At 33.1% G+C, this 20,976-nt stretch overlaps 1 protein-coding gene and 2 long non-coding RNA genes across 8 annotated transcripts in view; 1 reads left to right on the forward strand and 2 right to left on the reverse strand.

Moving 5' to 3' along the window:
• The window catches only part of LOC148620519 (methylthioribulose-1-phosphate dehydratase-like), a 51,634-nt gene that overhangs the window by 23,258 nt on the left and 7,400 nt on the right, over positions 1-20,976 (reverse strand). The gene's annotated exons all lie outside the window — the stretch shown is intronic.
• On the reverse strand, positions 2,298-10,653 carry LOC148620521 (uncharacterized). 6 transcript variants are annotated; one of them, XR_015921822.1, is made up of 5 exons: positions 8,761-10,653; positions 4,179-4,267; positions 3,519-3,585; positions 2,771-2,844; positions 2,298-2,446 (listed from the first exon to the last, which is right to left on the reverse strand). It is a non-coding gene; the product is annotated as an uncharacterized LOC148620521 (long non-coding RNA). The 6 variants fall into 6 exon arrangements; XR_015921823.1 differs by lacking the exon at positions 8,761-10,653 and adding an exon at positions 8,123-8,740; XR_015921824.1 differs by lacking the exon at positions 8,761-10,653 and adding an exon at positions 8,045-8,740.
• LOC148620522 (uncharacterized) lies at positions 17,035-19,088 on the forward strand. The gene is made up of 3 exons (XR_015921828.1): positions 17,035-17,196; positions 17,976-18,084; positions 18,576-19,088. It is a non-coding gene; the product is annotated as an uncharacterized LOC148620522 (long non-coding RNA).

The raw sequence follows: 20,976 nt of genomic DNA on the forward strand, positions 1-20,976 counted from the left end.
ATCGAATACCACAGCAGGGTTCTTTAACGTGCAAGGAACGTGGCATCTTTCCCAACAGGGTGCACCACTATGGTTTGCGGTCAGGTTTTCCGTATTATAGCCTGACAACCCCATTCCACCACCTGGGGCACACATCCCAGTTGCTCTGTGGGCAGAGCGCCTAGCTCCCGGCTAGGTTTCTGAGTACTATTTAGTCGCCTTTTACGACAAGCTTAGCGCTGCTGCAGGTCTATTCTTTTAATACCCGGACCTGCACGGGGCCTATCAATATGATGTTTCCATGATAAGTTACATTGGATGTAAACTCCCAGGTACTTTGTACTCTTTAATGTTTCTAGCACTTGTCCCTTTAGTGTAACTGATGTTCAGTTGATGATCGTACTCTGGTGACAGTGAGAACGCTACACTTCTGAGGGTGGAAGTCCATACCCCAAGTCTTTTCCCAGTTTGCGAGTTTGACAAGGTCTTCTTGTAGTATCTCTGTATCTGCAGCTGATGTTATTGTCCTGTATACTATGCAGTCATCTGCGAAGAGTCTTGTTTTCGATGTAAGGACATCTGGCAGGTCATTGATGAACAGCAAGAAAAGTAAGGATCCTAATATAGTGCCCTACGGCACCCCACTGACTACTGGGACCTTTTCAGATGTTTCTCCTTCTATGATGACTTGTTGCGTTCTTCCTGATAGGAATGACTCTATCCATTTATGTGTTTGTCCTCTCACTCCATAATGGTAGATTTTGTTCAGGAGGCGCTTATGGGGAACACGATCGAACGCCTTAGAAAAATCCAGGATTATCATGTCTGCTGGCCTTTATCAAGAGATGTTGCTAGTTCGTGGCTGAGTGTGATGAGTTGTGTTTCACAGCTGTGCCTTGCTCTAAATCCGTGCTGACAGTCGGTAAGGATCTTGTGCTTGTCTAGATGTTTCAAGCTCTGCTGACTATAATATGTTCCATAAATTTACAACACAGGCAGGTCAGGGAAACAGGTATGTAGTTGCTGGCGTCATATATACTTCCTTTTTTGAAAGAAGTGGTGCAATTTCATCGGCGCATTCTTTAAGCATTTTAGCTGATCTAACATCTGGCCCTGAAACTTTCCCTGGGTTGCTTTCTGTAGTAATTTCCGGATACCTTCAGTTGTGATTTTCAGTTGAAAACCATTTCAATTAACAATTTTTTATGATGTAAATGAAAAGTAAAAGGAGAGCACGATTCGTCTCATAAAAAAATAATATAAAAAGTAAATAATACGGAAATGGTGAAAAATTATCCGAAATAGACACCATTTGTTGTGTGCATACATGTACATGTATATACGCCCAATCTCATTTAAGTAGTGCATGTGAATTTAGAAAATGTATTAAATGCGGTAACAATATTTCCAGACAATGTATTAGTTAATTAATTCTATACATATCTGTCCTTCAGAATATAAAATATCTCGATCAAATCTCAACTACTTTTTGAGATACAGACCTTCAAATACAGGGACTCTTTCTCCTTTTTTGGTCCCCTGATTCCTCCATAACAAACATCCACTCTAATTGGAGGCTTAATATATTAGCCATTGTAACTATAAAGTGCTAAAAATGTTTCAATACCTAATCTCAGATATATTGTCAAGAAGGAAAAGGGTTTAACTGTATGTTTACAGTGAAAATGTAGGTGTATTTCACATCTCAAAGTACCTCATATTTGCATTAACCTGTAACACAAGACAATTTAAATTTGCAAAACACTGAATTGCAAATATTGCGCCGCTTTTTCTTCAACCTACCATGGCATGTGAGTAACCATTGGATGCAGATTTGCATGGGATTTAATAAATTGCATTTTGTTTTACAATATTTACTAAAATAAATTTGTAGTTACAATTATAAATTCATGGGATTTTTTTGTGTCCCATGGGATTTTTTTTCTCTCATGGGATTTTTTTCTCCCATGGGACTTTTTTTCTCCCATGGGATTTTAATATCTCCCATGGAATTTTTTTTTCTCCCATAGGATATCTTGTGTTAAAATACAATGATAGTCATAGAGAGTATATGCCTTACATATTCACTAAGTGCATTTTTCTTCTGTGCAGTATGAATAAAAAAGCTGAATGACTAAAAGAGAGAGGTTTGTTGTATTGTTTAGGGATGTTTTTGAAGTTTTTAATCTTTTATAGCTTTGAAATGAAATCACTTTGAAAATTCACTTATCAACCACAAATGTAAAACAACGAAATAGAAAAAAATATTCAAAGACACTCTGACTATAAATATGCTGTTTAAGAATATAAACTTAGAATGCTGTATGAGCAGTACTTTTATCTTAGTATTTAAATAAATTATAAAAATTCTAATGGAAGTCTAAATTCAGGTCCATAATCAGCTTTTTGGCACTTCTTTTTCTTCTTGGTCAGCTTCAATCCATGAAACATGCTTTCTTTCTCGTCTCTGTAGAATAAAACAAGTAAAAATCTTTATGCAAACAATATATATAAAATATTTTACAATACCATTTTATTTGTAATCAAAGTGATCTTATCTTTTCTTACTTGATATATGTTCATTTCTAATATCAACAGCTGAAATTACTTGCAATCAGACATCTACAAGATAACATGAACACACACACAGATAAAGTGCTTTCTATATAAGTTCGTGGCAGCACTTTTGATTTATTGTGCAAAGTATGGACAGATGGACAGACACCAGTATGCCATAATATGTCCCGTCTCAAAAAGCAGGAGTACAAAAATTCTGGAGAACAGTGTATACCTGATATGATAAGCTATCAAGTTTGCATATACTGAATTAGTCATTCACCATAGAGGCAAGCAGGTGGCTGGTCCCTGAAATGGTGAAAAACAATTCTGCATGATAATACATACGGTACCTTTCAATTTAGTTGAATTAATTTTCATTGCAAGCATCCTTAAAGCAGTTATCTTGTAATGCACATAAGTAACATTCAATGTTAAGTCCAACATGCTGGGGGTAAGTTTAATCAAAATTAATTAAGAGATTGTGGAGAAAGCTGTCATTGAACTTTCAAAAAATGTAACAAGTTTAGTGTAGTCTGAGTTGCTCATTTGCTTTTGTTACTTTGTGTGTATGATTTTAGTTACTTTATGTTCTTTGTTGTGTATGTCTATTTTCCATGTCTGGTCTTTGTCCCTGAATTACATTCCTTTGATTGCCGCTATTACATTGGTTCCCTTGATTACCTTTGAAACACAAGGTATGTTAGTGGTGCAAAGAGAAGAGCTTAAAAAATAATGGTCCAGTTAAACTATAATTTCAGGACTTGACAAACTCTATTTGCAATTGAATATTCACACAATAAAGATGTTTGTTTTTGGCTTAATCATATAACAAAAGCATCTGTATATAAAAAGAGATATCTCCTGATAGCAAGTAATAGTGATTTTTACCAGAACTTAACATCTAGCTAGAGCTTGTTTATCTTTCCTCAGACATAGTTGATTTAATATTTAATTTTGCAAGTTCTTTATACGTCACTCACCTTTTACGAGTCATTACTAAGAACCCTTTCATGCATCCTCTAATCTCTCTTGAGCAACATAGAGCACCTTCAAAACAAACTTATACTTATTATGCATCATTTCAAAATTAGATAACTTTCAGATTCTGTATATAGACAGTAAAATGGAGTTATAAACATGTAACTGAAACAGGGGCTGCACTGGCTTCCAAAATTCTGTCACCATTTTTTTTTAATCAATGTTCAGAGATAAGAGCAAAAAGTCGTGCCCAAAAAAAAATATTCCAATTTTTTAAAATATGACAGTACTAAGTCCACTGATGAAAGTCCATGAGAAGAAAAAATGAAATCAGTACAACTTATATGCCATGTATATACAATTTCCAAATCGTAACACAATTTCTCTTCAAACACAAAAATCTTATACCCCAATTCCCACTAATGAAAACTTGCATCCAATCTTCAGTGTGTGTATTACATTTGAGTCTAGAAGCACTGAATCTATTATGGTTTCAAATGATCATATCTATATTGTTAATTTCAAATTTAAAGCCTTTCTGAATTGTTAATACAGAAGATTAACAACATAAACAAGTTACATTTGTACCCATAACTATCCATATCTACATTTCAACAACAAAAAAAACATTTGTACTGTACCTTATGTGAGACAGTACCTACCTCTATCTAGTTTGTCTTACTGCATGCACAGTTAAACTTCTACATCTACATCTACGGATTACTCCTTAACTTCAATCTGTTGAAGAATACTAGGAGGCGCATGTGGGTAAAATAAAAATTTATAATTAGTGCAAAGATATTTACAAGTGATAAGTTACATTTTTTCATTTTTTTTTTTGCTATAATATAAAAACGTAGAAATTGGTTAGTTATAGATGATTTGTTGCAGCCCAGACTTAAATGATGGTAGATCTGGACTGAGAGCCACTCCCGATGGTAAATTATTCCACATTCTTATGGTGGAAAGTAGGATGAAGAGTGGTAACTTGTTGGTGAATAAGGCAGTACAAATTTATGATCTCTTGATGGCATAAGGTACACCTGACTATTTATGTTGACTAAGTTATTGTTTATTTTATATAGCATGACGAGTGAAGAAAATTGCCGGCGCTGTTGTAGTGTTGGCCAGCTGAGTTGTTGTAACATTTTTGTGACATTATCTTTATAACTGTATAGATTTAGTGTGTACCTAGCTGCCCTTCTCTGAACCATTTCTATTTTATGAATGTGTGTTTGCTGCCAAGGATCCCAAACGATGTTGCAATATTCTAACTGAGGTCTTACATAGGTTTTATATACTAGTTCTTTAGTCTTGATGTTATTGGTTTTAATATTTCTCTTGACAAATCTTTAAGTGTTGTTGGCTTTATTCGTGATGTTATTTATATGGCTGTTCCATGATAGATCTTTTGATATGGTGAGTCCTAAATATTTAACTTTGTCTGCAGATTTTAAAATTTTATCATGTAAGGTGTATTCAAAGTTTATAGGGTTCTTCTTTCTAGATATGTGGATGATTTCACATTTGTCTGTGTTGAAGGACATCAACCACTCTTCTTCCCACTTTTGCAATTTATTTAAATCAGTTTGAAATGTATTGCAGTCAGTTTTTGAAGTTATGGTGAAATAGACTATAGTGTCATCAGCAAAGAGACGTGTTTTACTTGATAAGGTGTTTGGCATGTCGTTGATGTAAATCAAGAAGAGGCACGGGCCCAGTACCGAACCCTGAGGGACTCCGGATAGAACAGGGCAACTGCCAGACTCTCGACCATCAACGACTACCTTCTGTTGTCTATTGTTAAGGAAAGATTCGATCCAGTTGACTGTTTTGTTACTTATGCCCATGCGTTGGAGTTTTAAGAGAAGTCTTTGATGGTCGACTTTGTCGAAGGCCTTTGAAAAATCCATAACAGCTACGTCTGTTCGTGTTCCATGAGACATGTTGTCAGTAATTTCTTGGATAAATGTAACTAGCTGAGTTTCACAGGATAATTTAGATCGAAAACCATGTTGGAATTCGTAGAGTAAGTTATGTTTGTCCAAATGTTTGATACTAAGATACGTTCCATGACTGCTGAGAATACAAGTGAGTGAAATTGGCCGATAGTTTTCAGGTTTGCTTTTAGCACCTTTTTTAAACACTGGTGTGACTGTAGCTTGTTTCCAGTCTGATGGTACGATTCCTGTGTCTAATGATGAATTTAAGAAATCTGTTATTGCTGGTGCAAGTTCTGAGTGTGTTTCTTTAAGGAAGAATGGTGAGATTTTATCTGGACCGATGGCTTTGTTGGAGTTAAGGTTTTCTAGTAATTTGTCTACCCCTTCCGATGTTATTAGAATGTCTTCCATATGATGTTGTGGATGTTTTTTGGACTTCAGGATGTTTAGTTCAGTGACATGTGACAGTTTCATTGGTTTTGGAGTTGTAAAGGCTGAGTGAAACTGTTTGTTTAATGCTTCTGCTTGTTCTGATGGTTTTGTGTGGGTGACTCCATTTACTTTCAGTGGTGATACTCCTGTATTTTCACTCTTTTGTTGTTTCATGAATTACCATAGTTTTTTGCTTGGTTTTCCACTGTTTTCCTCATTTTTACTGTCAGTGACTATGATTTATTCTATGTAGGACCAGTAAGCATTTCTAAGTTGGTGTTGCACTTGTTTCTTTAGTGACTTGTACTGATTTAGCAGGTTCGGTTTTTTCTCTGCTTTGGCTGATTTATATTTCCTGTATTTTTGGTCTCTTTTTCTTATGGTTCTTTTGATTTCATAGTTTATCCAAGGAAGGTCTTGTTTGGTTTTGGTTTGCTTTGTGGGAACAAATTTTTTAATCAGACTATCTATTTCAGACTTGATGTTTTGCCATTTCTCTTCTACTGTATTATTTTTTGTTGTTTTAAAATAAAACTCTTTGTATGAGATGATACTTGCTTTTATCTTTTCCCAGTCTGCCTTTTTGTATTGGTGTATTTTCTGGGAGTCTTTAATTTTCTACCAAGTTCAATGCATAATTCATGAAAGACTATGTCATGATCTGAGTTGCCAAGTGGTGGAAGTGTTCTGGTGTTGTGAACTAGTGACGGCTGGTTGGTATAGAATAGATCAAGTGTGTTTTCATTTTGTGTGGGTATTTTTACAACTTGTTCAAGATTATTGTCATTCATGATGTCAAAAAATTCATTGTATAGATTTGAGTATTTACAGTTTGGTTTATATTCATCAGTTACCCAGTTGTAGTTTGGGAGGTTAAAGTCACCAATTACCCAAGTGTGTCCAGTTTTAGGCACTGCTTGTAGTGATTTGCTTATCTGGTTTACACTTTCAATATCATTTTCTTGTGGTTTGTAGTAAGCTGCTATATAAATTGATTTTTGACCTGTGATGTCTATTTTGGCCCACGTTATTTCACAGTTTGTTTCTAGCTGAGGTTGTTTTGATGAAATCATATCTGTAGTGATGGCAAGAAATACACCTCCCCCAGTTCATTCTCCTCTATCTTTTCTATAAATGTTATATGTGTCTCTGGGGAATATTTCGGAATCTTTAATATCTGGTTTTAGCCATGATTCAGTTCCCACGATAATGTCAGGTTTAACTTGATTAATGACTTGATGTAATTCAGGGACTTTAGATTTTATTGATTGGCAATTGATGTTAAGTATAGTGAGGCGTTTTTTAGGTGGTCTCTTAGTTTTAGTCTTTTTTATGTTCTTATTTCTCGCTTGGTTTGGTGACGATGTTGCCTGTGGTTGATCAATGATATCTGAGCATGTTGACGTGTCTAAGTGTAAGGACTCAAAGATTGTGGTATCAGTTAGTGAAACAAGTGATTCATACAACCCGTTTGAGTAATTTGGTAGTGCACATCTTAGGCATAGCCAAACATGTCTGCTATCAGATAACATATTATAAGTATCATTACCTATACCTTGACATGAACTGTGGTACCATACTTCACAGTGATCACACATTATACCATTGTCGTCCCAGGTAACTTCAGAGTTACAGTATCCGCATTCATATTTTGTGTTATTCATTGAGGGACCAGGGTTTGGGTGAATGTCTGATGATGTACTAAGTAGCAACATGCACAGGTATAAAAGGACTGATCTGTGTTTGTTTTTGTATGGTGAAAACAAATGTCCATGTCTGATGGTATCATTTAGAAGGTTTAGACTGTTGGTGTTTTTTTAAACCTTGTGGTATTTCAATAGTACTAGTGATTTAGCTTTATGTCAGCATGTTTGACTAGATCAGATGTTTTACTTCTAGTGATGGAGTATGTACATACATGTATGTTGTTGCTAAACGTACTGTTCAGAATATTTGTGTAGTTGCTGACAACTGACTTGTAACTGGTTGATGTTTTCATTTGATAGAGTATAAACACTAGGATAAGGTGTACTAACTTAATATTATACATTCTGTTTGCTGCCTCGGATGGCACGTGCTCGAGATGGATATTGTGCTCCGTTACTCTGTGGCGCAAGTAAATGATGATATGTTATTTTGTCCTTTGTGCTTACCCAAAGGCACTTAATGGTGATGGAGCAATGTTAGTAACATGAAAAGTAAAGATGAAAGTGGTAAAAAATAAAATGTACCACAGCGATGTTGTGACCGGATGTCAAAAATTTTTGTATGTATGTGGCGAGGTAAGTGGCGAGTTGTGTAGCCAGCTGATCAAGTTTGATCGAAAAATGAAATTTTCAAAAAATAATTTTGATCTGTTGGTGTGAGTGTGATAAGCAGGTGTTGTTGGTGCTTATTATATGCCAAAAATATGAGGAATAGGCTATAAAATTGTATTTTTATCAAAAAATTTTCTCAAACCAAAAATGTCCGCCTTTACCCGGAGCATGCGCACTCCTTCCTTATGGAACATATACAAAATGTATTATTTCAGCATTCAAAAATAGTCATTGCTTATACTGTTTTAGTCATTGCTTAAAATATGAAAACTATGAAGTTTGACTCTGCCACATTTGCCCAAAAAATGGCAAAATATTGAAAAAAAAATCCAACAAAAAATGGGGGGTCTAATCCAGACCATACCCTTTGAAAAGCCATCATGTTTACATGGTTTTAGTAAATATTATCTGGAAAGGCCTGCTGTTGTTGTCCAGTACATGCAGCCCCACTTGTAGCAGTAAAATTGTTATGACTGAGTGATCCTTCAACTCGCGTTTATTTCCGTTTAGTAAACGACAATATCGAATACTCGGGAATGAATGATACTAACCTGTATCTCTTTTGGAAAGAACGAGTTTAAAATATTAATTGCATCCAAGATTTTGAAAGCAGTGAAAGTTCTTATCCTCGCGTGCTTATTCTCATGCGAAGTTTCTCAATGAGTTTGGAAATACAGGGGAAAGAAACGAATTATGGTGTAATGTGACAAGTTATGATTTGACCACGGACCAAAGGGTAACAACACATGGAAACGTTCTATCGTGCACCACATTTCACACTCCTAGTATTTTAATCGTAAGTACATTTTTTATCAGGCTTTCTAAAAATCAGACAGCACGTCAAAAACCAACCCAATTTAATTTTATTTCTTGTTTAGAAACAGTTACTGATCACATAACCAGTCTTAGTTTTTTATTTGTTTGTTGCGCTAAATAGAGAAAAAGTATGTACATAAATGTAGATTGTAAATGAAATTTGCACAGAAGCATCGTTTGTTTGGTAGGTTTTTCTTCACCGTGAATTATTTTTATCCAACATGAATTACTTTTCCATTAGCAGTGTCTGAATTTTATGTTGACTGGTACTTAACATTTGATCTAAACGGAACCTTTCAGGGCTCTCCTAAGTGTTATTTGTACAAATTTGTTGTTGAATTTGTACCAAGTCTGCAAAAATATTTAACAAAACGGATTTATTACAAAAAAAAATGCCTAACTAGATGTAAACTAAGATAATCATCACATTCCTTGTTTGTTCAAACTGGGTGTTACTATGGTATAGAGATGTCAAATAGATAGTGTGCTTTGTGCACAATGAAAAGTGTCGAGGATGAATTTCATTTTGTATCGAGTTGTGACGCCAGTATGTCTAGCCTTATTATTTTAGAAGCCCCTCCTCTTTCAAAATATAGTACATGCATATATTTCAAAATCACTGGAAATGTCAAGGTGATGTGTGATTTATGTAGGTTCTTATTCCATGTTTTTAGTCTTAACTTAATTACTTTAATTATGATTGTGTATTTGCATTTGTAACGTATATTATCTTCTGTTCAGTTGTTAGAATACTGGGATATGTACTGTTGTCTGTTGTAACATTGTACTGGTGAGCATGATTGCCTTACTTAACTTATAGAGATATTGATTTGAATTGATCTTTACAATGAATTTAAAAATCAAAATCTGCAGTCAAAATGTATACGTAAAACTCAAATTTTCGTTTATTACGAGAAAATGACTACAGGTATTAACAGCTCGATATTCTGTTTTACTGTTAATTAAGTACAATATACAGGAAGTGGTCGGTTTAGCTGGGGGTACTTATAATCTAGGTAATAAATACATCCCGTAATATGGCTTCGTACGTGTTTGGTGTGGCAGATCAAGATATTTACAAACTGGCAGCTGACATACGACCCTAAATTTACCCAAGAAAATTATGAAAATGATACATTCTATTCACTTTTATCGAAAATATGTGAAGCAACTATTTGTTTGATTATTTCTTATGCACAAATGTCACATTAAAAAATCAATTTATAAGGGGACCAAGGACAGCCGCCACAAAACCTGGTTTAATCCTCAATGTCCAAAGGAAATGCCTGTACCGAGTGACGATGACCATTGCAATGGTTGCAAACTTTCCGGTTGTACTTTGATAATACCATTTAAATTTTTTGCAGACTTTTCATTTTGACTCTTATATAGAGTTTATTAATGCGATAACTTTGTTAATAACCATTCATTTGTTATGGACAAATATTCATGTTTGTCTCTCACCATTTGTTTTACGGTAATATTCTACACATACCACGGAAAGCTCGATACTTGCCCAATTAGTAAACTAAACCGTTGAATAGGCTTATTCGTAAGGGATATAATGTTATGATATTCTTGTCAGATCTTTAAGGTTGACATTTTTTTGGTATTTCATTGATTCGCTCATGGAGTCTTTAAATAGAAATTGGACCACTATAGGATAAAAACCACTAATTCCACTTCCCATAGGCTTCTATGCTAATTTCACAATATTCAATGGCTTCTCTGGACTTTACCTTAACTTTAACCTGCAGAGGACTATATATCAGCATGATTCTACATATGTCAGCTCACAATCCTCAGAATGGCATGTGGGGTTAGCAGACTTGCAGTGCAGTACTGGTCACCGGAAGTGAAGTGTCTATAAATAGCATGGGAAATCCCAGTGTTTTCACAAGATAGGGGTATATTTAGAAATCATTATGGAGATTAGGCGTCACATCACAAGAAGCAAAATGCACCTATAAAATGTACAGAAATGTTTTTCCTTTTAGAAACTGTTTAAATTTTTTAAATGAGATGAGAACTTTTTTCACAGCACTATGAGGAACAGGGGTAATTTCTGCGTAGGACTATTTTTGCCTACGTTTCAAATGCTCATTGGTTGAATTGGTGGTCTGTAACCTAAAGGAGAGTTCGCTAAACTCATTAGTGATGTCATATTCACTAATTAAGTGTCAAATTGGTTGGCAAATAAACAACGAAATAAACAATTAGCAAATTCATGATTAGAATCCCAAAAACGTTATGATGATATAAAGATGATGCCCCATGCCACTCAAGGGATTTTTTGCCAACCAAATCCAAATCACAGGTAAGTGATGACATCACGAAGAACTCTCCTATATTTTAAAACAGTTTTTGGCATGACATGGGTTGTGTGCTTATTGTATGACGTGTGAAGCACCGTGGCTCAACCGCGCATGGGAAGAATTGAAATTGATTTTACATATGATAGGGACATCCAGACTTGGGACCGGCAAGTTATCCGGGCGGAGTTAATGTCCATTTAAAGATGTTTCAGTACTAGATCCAATACAAGGTAAATCTATTTAAGTCTAGATTACATCTTTTTTGGCATTTTTTGGATATATATATTCTTAACTTCTATTTTATTTTCATATTTTTATAAAATATTTGATATCACTACCTTTCACAGGTAGACTGACACAATTAGTGCCAGTCTTTTTAAGCGCAATTCAACCACGGGGAAATATGTTGGGACAATTAAACTAGTTTTTATCCAATTGGCGCAAAAGTTGAATCGAAAAACGCGCAATGTACACTTTTATTGAACTTCAACGTGTAGACACTTGGTAACCAATATGAACCGTACAAAATAGTATGTTCAGTGTACACCAGGTATAGATTGTACATATAGATTCCACCGTATAGTGTTTCGAAAAGTAGAATGGGTGAATCTTATTACACGTATGTACAATACAGTTTAATGCATATCATAAATTGTAGCTATAACCAGAGGTATGACAAACTTTAGAGCTTCAGTTTCCCTACATGTATGTAGGCGATTTTGAAATTATACAATTAAGGATTTTTACTGTAATGTTGGAATATACTAGTATACCTTTGTCATCATCTCATCTGTAAAAGCTTCTTGTATATAACAGGAACGCACTTTTGTACACTATATACACACGGATGATCAGAACTGTAAGGGAACGAATATCTTCTACTGCAATATTGGACAGGTAAATCCTGTCACCTGTTGAGTCACCTGTTCTGTCTGAGCCATAAAACAATTAATTTTTTTAAAATGACCTCAGGGCGATTCTATTCGTCACCTGGCCTGTGTAGTGTCGTACGTAAACTTAACCGAGATTTTGAAAGTGGGTTCTAAAAGGGGTGGGGGTCTAGAAAAAAGGGGTGTGTCATAGTATAATATTTCCTCATTTTCACCAAAATTTTGCATGGAATTATCCACATTAGTCCAATTATATCATTTTTAATACTTCTTTTTTTAATATAACACCAAAAGGATTTTGATAGGCTATTATAAAAGTCCTTGTATATAATTATATTTACTGAAAGGATCTGCTTACTAGTGAATGAGTTTTTTTTCTTTTAATTTATATACGGTTTTTATAATTTTACTAGCGAATTAAAACCGTACATGTAACAGGGAGTTATAATTAATTACAGGTCTATGCGTGTAACTGTCACCAATGATTTTACTGTCCATGCTTTAATTTACATTACAAAACCGAATTAGTGCAGCCCGTGAAAGAGGTTCGCTTGCATGGAAGTTATTTTCTGATATGGCACCATCCTATGGACGAACGGAAATGCCAGCATCTTACGTTAGATCTGGGTATTAAAATGTACACGTACTATGTTTAATCAAAACAAAGTCCCGAGAAAGTGCAGTTTCATTCGTTAGCCCAAGGATTTATATTATACCCGGTATATAGCATTTACCTAAATTTAACTCCTTCGCTAGCTATGAAATAACTTTTTGTACAACTATTTACTACGTTACTGGAATGCTCATCTTGTGCGTTCCTGCATCGATAAAACAACAAGTGTTATACGAGAGGATAATTACAGAGGAAACCTCAGATATGTATTGTCAGTCAGTGGCGAAACGGGGTGCCGAAATCACGCATGACACAAGACGCTTTTGTATACAGTTCATTCCCCGCTATGACCTCGTCCCAGCAGCGAGATAAGGTCTCAGTATCGTATTAATTTTTCCATAGACTTCTATAGTGAAGTGCATATTTTTAGGATTTTAAAAAAAATATGTAAATTGATTCAATAAAACTTTCACTTATGTAGAATTTCTAAGGACATGTGAAAAAATAATTTCCCGCAAAGAAAATAGGGTGAGTCCACGAAGATCGGACAGAAAAGTAGTCTCGAACTATAAATAGCCATTTTCCCTACTTTCACTTTCGTTTTGCACTCACCAAACCAATCTTTTCAGTGGAACATTTTTATGATATTATGTTAGATTTTCTTTTAAAAAAGTTCTTCATCTTACAGTGTGATGTTTGCTCTATTTTATAAGTCATTGTTCATATCTTTTGACAAAATATTAGTTTGTAGAGAGGCAAAAAGAAAATGCACTATATTTTTATAGCATCCATGTTTTGACATACACCTGCTCAGGGATATGCAATACGATACTGGTACCTATTACTAATAAACATTTCAATATAATCATAAAAGTTGTTGTTTTTCTGCTAGAGTATTCATTTTCATACTGAAAATTCAGAACATCATTGCCCTGCTATAAACATGAGTTTTCTATTAAAATTTTTATATAGGTACCCTATTCCAGGCATGAGACTAATATCTCAGTGTTAGCCAGAAAATATTACGTTTGATAAAAAGCTGCTGCATTAGTCAAGCTAAGCAAATTTGTGGTTTATTCTGACATGGTAGATACATGAGCTGTACTATGAGTTCCAAATCATTATTTAATCCCCACTTGTGACTTCCATATATGGAAATATTAATATTCGAACCTCCTTTTTTGTCTTTAACTCAAGGGAGCCTCTTGTTTAAAGTAAAGTATAATGACTGGTACAACCAACTGTTTTAAACTATAGATATGGTCATTTCAATTATAATAAATCCAAAAAAAATTATACCAATATCATAGTTTTAAAAAAATATAGCTTTTCATATGCAGAAAATACAGATTTTAAGCCATTTTGGTACCCCAGGCAGATACAAAAGGACCTCAATATGACAGGAAAAGGACTTTTTCTTTAAAACAGATAGCTATGATGCAAGAAAAATAGTTTTGTGGTATAAATATTATAATAACAACTGTCTGCTTTAGATACTTTTTGAAAAAATTCAGTTTTTATATGAAAAAACACCTTTATTTTTCTTGCCGCATTAGAATCTGTCCATTTGAACCACTAAAAAAAGTCCACTGAAAAATTGGCTGTTGACTTTTGTGACATTTCTGTGTTTAAATCAACCACACAGTTATATGGCAACTCACTTTAGCTATTTATTTGAAAGAAAAACAAAAAATAAAAAAAATATTCATTTTTTCATATATAAGAGGCAATGTATGGAAAATGACTATTTTCAAGTCCTAACCACATACTTAAAAATGTGTTGTAACTTGAAAACTATCCTTTATGCAGGAGTATTACTTGCTTTAGGTTACATGAATATAGATATGCTCATCATAAACAGTCAAGATAATAATTTTATTGAACTGATATTATACAAATTCATGAAAACAAAATGCATTTCCAAATTTGGTAAAGATTAACCATAAATGCAAAAAACCAGAGCTACCATAAAAAAATCAGATTCAAAAGTTGGCTAATTCATCTTAATAGTGTTACCTGCATTGGGGTACTACTTTTTCAGCTGGTAAAGACCACTTGCTGAATATCCAACTTTACTTGAAAAACTGGCTTACTAGGTCTCAGTATCCTATTAATTTTCCCATAGACTTCTATAGTGAAGTGCATATTTTTAGGATTTTTTAAAAAATATGTAAATTGGTTCAATAAAACTTCCACTTATGTAGCATTTCTAAGGACATATGAAAAAATAATTTCCCGCAAAGAAAATAGGGTGAGTCCACGAAGATCGGACAGAAAAGTAGTCTCGAACTATAAATAGCCCTACTTTCACTTTCGTTTTGCACTCACCAAACCAACCTTTTCAGTGGAACATTTTTATGATATTATGTTAGATTTTCTTTTAAAAAAGTTCTTCATCTTACAGTGTGATGTTTGCTCTATTTTATAAGTCATTGTTCATATCTTTTGACAAAATATTAGTTTGTAGAGAGGCAAAAAGAAAATGCACTATATTTTTATAGCATCCATGTTTTGACGTACACCTGCTCAGGGATATGCAATACAATACTGGTACTTATTACTAATAAAAATTTCAATATAATCATAAAAGTTGTTGTTTTTCTGCTAGAGTATTCATTTTCATACTGAAAATTCAGAACATCATTGCCCTGCTATAAACATGAGTTTTCTATTAAAATTTTTATGTAGGTACCCTATTCCAGGCATGAGACTAATATCTCAGTGTTAGCCAGAAAATATTACGTTTGATAAAAAGCTGCTGCATTAGTCAAGCTAAGCAAATTTGTGGTTTATTCTGACATGGTAGATACATGAGCTGTACTATGAGTTCCAAATCATTATTTAATCCCCACTTGTGAGTTTCATATATGGAAATATTAATATCCGAACCTCCTTTTTTGTCTTTAACTCAAGGGAGCCTCTTGTTTAAAGTAAAGTATAATGACCGGTACAACCAACTGTTTTAACTATAGATATGGTTGTTTCAAATATAATAAATCCAAAAAAAATTATACCAATATCATAGTTTTAAAAAAATATAGCTTTTCATATGCAGAAAATACAGATTTTCAGCCATTTTGGTACCCCAGGCAGATACAAATGGACCTCAATATGGCAGGAAAAGGACTTTTTCTTTAAAACAGATAGCTATGATGCAAGAAAAATAGTTTTGTGGTATAAATATTATAATAACAACTGTCTGCTTTAGATACTTTTTGAAAAAATTCAGTTTTTATATGAAAAAACACCTTTATTTTTCTTGCCGCATTAGAATCTGTCCATTTGAACCACTAAAAAAAGTCCACTAAAAAATTGGCTGTTGACTTTTGTGACATTTCTGTGTTTAAATCAACCACACAGTTATATGGCAACTCATTTTAGCTATTTATTTGAAAGAAAAACAAAAAAATAAAATATTCATTTTTTCATATATAAAAGGCAATGTATGGAAAATGACTATTTTCAAGTCCTAACCACATACTTAAAATGTGTTGTAACTTGAAAACTATCCTTTATGCAGGAGTATTACTTGCTTTAGGTTACATGAATATAGATATGCTCATCATAAACAGTCAATATAATAATTTTATTGAACTGATATTATACAAATTCATGAAAACAAAATGCATTTCCAAATTTGGTAAAGATTAACCATAATTGCAAAAAACCAGAGCTACCATAAAAAATCAGGTTCAAAAGTTGGCTAATTCATCTTAAAAGTGTTACCTGCATTGGGGTACTACTTTTTCAGCCGGTAAAGACAACTTGCTGAATATCCAACTTTACTTGAAAAACTGGCTTACTAGGTCTCAGTATCCTATTAATTTTCCCATAGACTTCTATAGTGAAGTGCATATTTTTAGGATTTTTTAAAAAATATGTAAATTGATTCAATAAAACTTTCACTTATGTAGCATTTCTAAGGACATGTGAAAAAATAATTTCCCGCAAAGAAAATAGGGTGAGTCCACGAAGATCGGACAGAAAAGTAGTCTCGAACTATAAATAGCCCTACTTTCCCTACTTTCACTTTCGTTTTGCACTCACCAAACCAACCTTTTCAGTGGAACATTTTTATGATATTATGTTAGATTTTCTTTTAAAAAAGTTCTTCATCTTATAGTGTGATGTTTGCTCTATTTTATAAATCATTGTTCATATCTTTTGACAAAATATTATTTTGTAGAGAGGCAAAAAGAAAATGCACTATATTTTTATAGTATCCATGTTTTGACGTACACCTGCTCAGGGATATGCAATACAATACTGGTACCATAAGTGTTGATGCAGCAGTCGTTCAGAAACTAACGAATTCAATACAGCAATGAATGCATACGTCAAGTTCTGACTACAGTAAGTTAGGAGTTGTCCTGCTCCAGAAAATCTGCATGATTTGCTCTGACTACTCTGCTCTTGACACAGTCTCCTCCTTCCACAAGACTTATAAAAATAATAATGGGGGGGGGGACCGGATGAAAATTGATTTTGCTTGCTGGTTAAATATAAATAAAAATATTGCACACGAAGCAAGTGCAATATTTTTATTTATATTTAACCAGCAAGCAAAATCAATATTTCTATTTGAAAATATGTCTTGTTAATTAATGGGGAGTTTTTTTCAGCTATACTTATTTAGTGAAAAAATGAACACCCAGCCCTTTTTTACAAATTTCTGGATCTGCCCAGCATATAGCTACTTATCTGTCTAAGAAGAATTAAAGTATTTGTAATCAATTAAACCTCATTTGAACATTAATTACAAGAATAAATCACAAGTTTTCAGTCAGTAGAATAGACTTACAATTTGTTTACTTATAGTACAAATCAGGCACTACCTGACAATCCTGCAAAAAGTTTTAACTGGATTTGTTGCTTAGTATGTGTTCCTAATACATGTTAGTTCTTAAAAGTTCTTAAATAGAAATTAAAATAAGATATGCTGTGTGCAAAGATTGAAATATGTTGATTGGCATTTGTTTTTTGTTTTGTTTTTGTTTTTTTTGGAGAGGGAGGGTTCAATACCAATAGAATATTTCAACAGAACCATATTTAACTCAATCTTTACACATGTGGCTGGCATTTTAATACTTGTACAACTAAATTTGTTTAGCTGTATTTTTATTTTTTTTCAGAACTTTAAGTGAAGACTTGTATTTAAAAGAGAGACACTTACATATTTCTTAGAGAAGAATATTGACCAATTAAAAAGGGCGATTATCATTTGACACATTTACTGTAGCAGTAAGTACTTGTACATGCAATACTCAGTGATTATTAAATAATTAAAAATTTTTTTTCATCCACAGGTATGCATTTTTTACATAATCTTGATGACATTGTCAATAGGCTGAAACAATTTTGCTTTGAATACACAGGAAGCTTTCATGACGCACATTTTAATAGAAAGCACACTTAAACTCGCAAAATAGTAGTGGAGATGTTTGATTTTGTTTTTCGTTTCAGACTATCAGAAACTTTACGCATACTGTTTGAATGATTAAAAAGTCATCTAATTTTTTATATTATTAAAATTGGAAAGTTAGGCTTTATGTAAAGATATAATATATGCACTAGACCCATAAAGGGAGATAATTAAACTGATTGGTTTTTAATGTGAAAACCTTGTTTGCACAGCTCCTCCAAAACCACTCAAGGTATTTTAAAAACAAAATTATGTGAAGAAATGCATCAGTAGAGATTCAATGCAGTACTTTTAGTTTTGTATATTGTAGAGACAACCTGATAATACCAGGTGACTATTAATACATTGACCAACCTGATGGATTGGGTTTTGGATCCTGTAGTGAGAGCAACATGTGATAACTTGTAATTACATGTAATCCTATATATGCATGGTAAAGCATTACTTGTACATGATTTTGATGTTTTTTTTAGGTAATCAGTTTACTTCAAATTGTTATTAATGTTATGCACTCTGTTAGTTAATTGAGCACAAGAAGCATATTACTTGTAGTTAGTTTTTCAACTTAGCACATTAAGTTCTGTCTTTATACATGAATGAGTTCCATATAAATCAGAATACATTAATAAGTTATAAATATTTGTAAGAAACCTTTAAGAGTTGAAGACCTACAGATTATGCTTTGCATGGCTTTGAAAAGTGAGGGGGTGGTTGTTGCCTGCTGAAACTGACCAATCACCCTCATAGTAATTAGTCAGCCAGTAACACAAATCATGTTTACATTAGGTTGTTACTTTATTATCTTTCAAGGTAGGTTTTTGATAATTGGTATGTTGTTAAGCATTTTTAAGATGTATAGCCTTCTAGGGTTAATTACCATTGACCTTGACATCACACTTTTGTGCTTTGTTTGCATTTTTAAAAATTAAAAATCTACCCAATACTATGACATTTTTAGTTCTTAACTGGTATACAGCAAGAAATTCCTGCAAAATTTTAGGAGGATTTTCACATTATATTTAAGAGAAACACTATCATGATTAGATCATCACTACAAAGTGTGCAGTAACATGAGCTTTTACTATTATTACCATCAAATGAGAAATTGAGAATCGTCTTTTGGTGATACTAGAGTACAGTTGTAAAGAAATCATCATTGCTACCTAAATATGATATATGTACATACATGTACTTGTGACTGCTAATATTATTCCCACTGAAGCTAAAGTGTTGACATTCAAGAAATAGTTTAGATGTATCAGTCTCATTCATAGAAGGGTAAAATTGGAGGAAACTGTAGGCGTTTAGACATAAGCAACAAACATGTAAATTTTGAAATAGGAATGTAGTTACACATTTATTCATAAGAAGAAATCAATTCATTTTATTCAAAACCCCACCACTGCAAAAAAAGTTTTAATTTTTTTTAAATAATCATTAATAAATGTCTGCCGATTCAGGAAAAACATAGAACATACATTATTGTACCTTACTATGATTTGATGTGCTGTAATGTGTATCAAAGTGTTTAAGTAATTTTATATCTGTTTACATTCATGACAATATTAGGTGTTTTTATTATGTCTATTTTAGCCAGATTGAAATAGTTTATATGAACTGTGGTTCTTGCCCATGATATAAGGTTCAAAATGATAAGTTAGACTTTGATTCAGACATTTAATTCCTGTCAAATTGCATGGGCATCTATTTCATATCCTTGGAAATTATGAAAGATGGTTTAGGCGTTAATTTGCTCATTTTTGCCAAAATTTTGCACAAAATCAACCCAATTTTTACACAAAAGGGGGGTGTATTAAATAAAGTTTATTTTGCATTTTAACACTTTTTGTTTAAGAATGGACATGAAATGCCAAAAAAATACAGATACTTTTGTGTTGAATGTGGATATGGTTATGAAATGTGATGAAAGACTAACCTTTTTGTAGTTTATCAACAACATCAGTACTTTTGCAATGCAAAAAAAAAAGAACTATATTTTGTTATAAAGCATGTTCAAGAAATAACACTTATCAAGATAATTCAGCTTCAATTCTTTTTTAAGTTGAATAATTTAATACATGAAAACATGCATATTCCTTATAAAATTTAATAAAGTAATAAATATACTTAATAAATGTGAGAATGCATTGGTTATTACTTGCATATAAATAATAGAGATGTAAAATTATTTAAATTCTATGGCTTTATTCAATCTACATTTGTACTTTCTGGTATCTTATCATAATACCTCTTCATACACATGTACCCATTTTTATGTTTCTAGCTGTATTGATTTACAAACAAAAAATCCTATGGGACAAAAATAATCCCATGGGACCCAAATAATCCCATGGGAGAAAAAAAATCCCATGGGACACAAAAAAATCCCATGGGATTTCATGAAATCCCATGGGATAATGAAGAATCCCATGGGATAAAAAAATCCCATGATTTTTAAATCGAAACTATAAGTTTATTTTATCAAAAATTGTAAAATAAAATGCATTTCATTAAATCCCATGCGAATCTGCATCCAATGGTTACTCACATGACATGGTAGGTTGAAGAAAAAGCGGCGCAAGATTTGCAATTCAGTGTTTTGCAAATTTAAATTGTCTTGTGTTCTGTCCTGATATGAATTTCTAAATCAGTTTTATGTGAAATTAACTCCAGTTAACCATTCTAGCAAGTTAAAATGAAGCCAAAGTCAT

Source organism: Perna viridis, chromosome 4, assembly GCF_037379345.1.
Source record: "Perna viridis isolate PV_CMFRI_1.1 ecotype Kerala chromosome 4, ASM3737934v1, whole genome shotgun sequence".
In the NCBI taxonomy this organism is placed as follows: domain Eukaryota; kingdom Metazoa; phylum Mollusca; class Bivalvia; order Mytilida; family Mytilidae; genus Perna; species Perna viridis.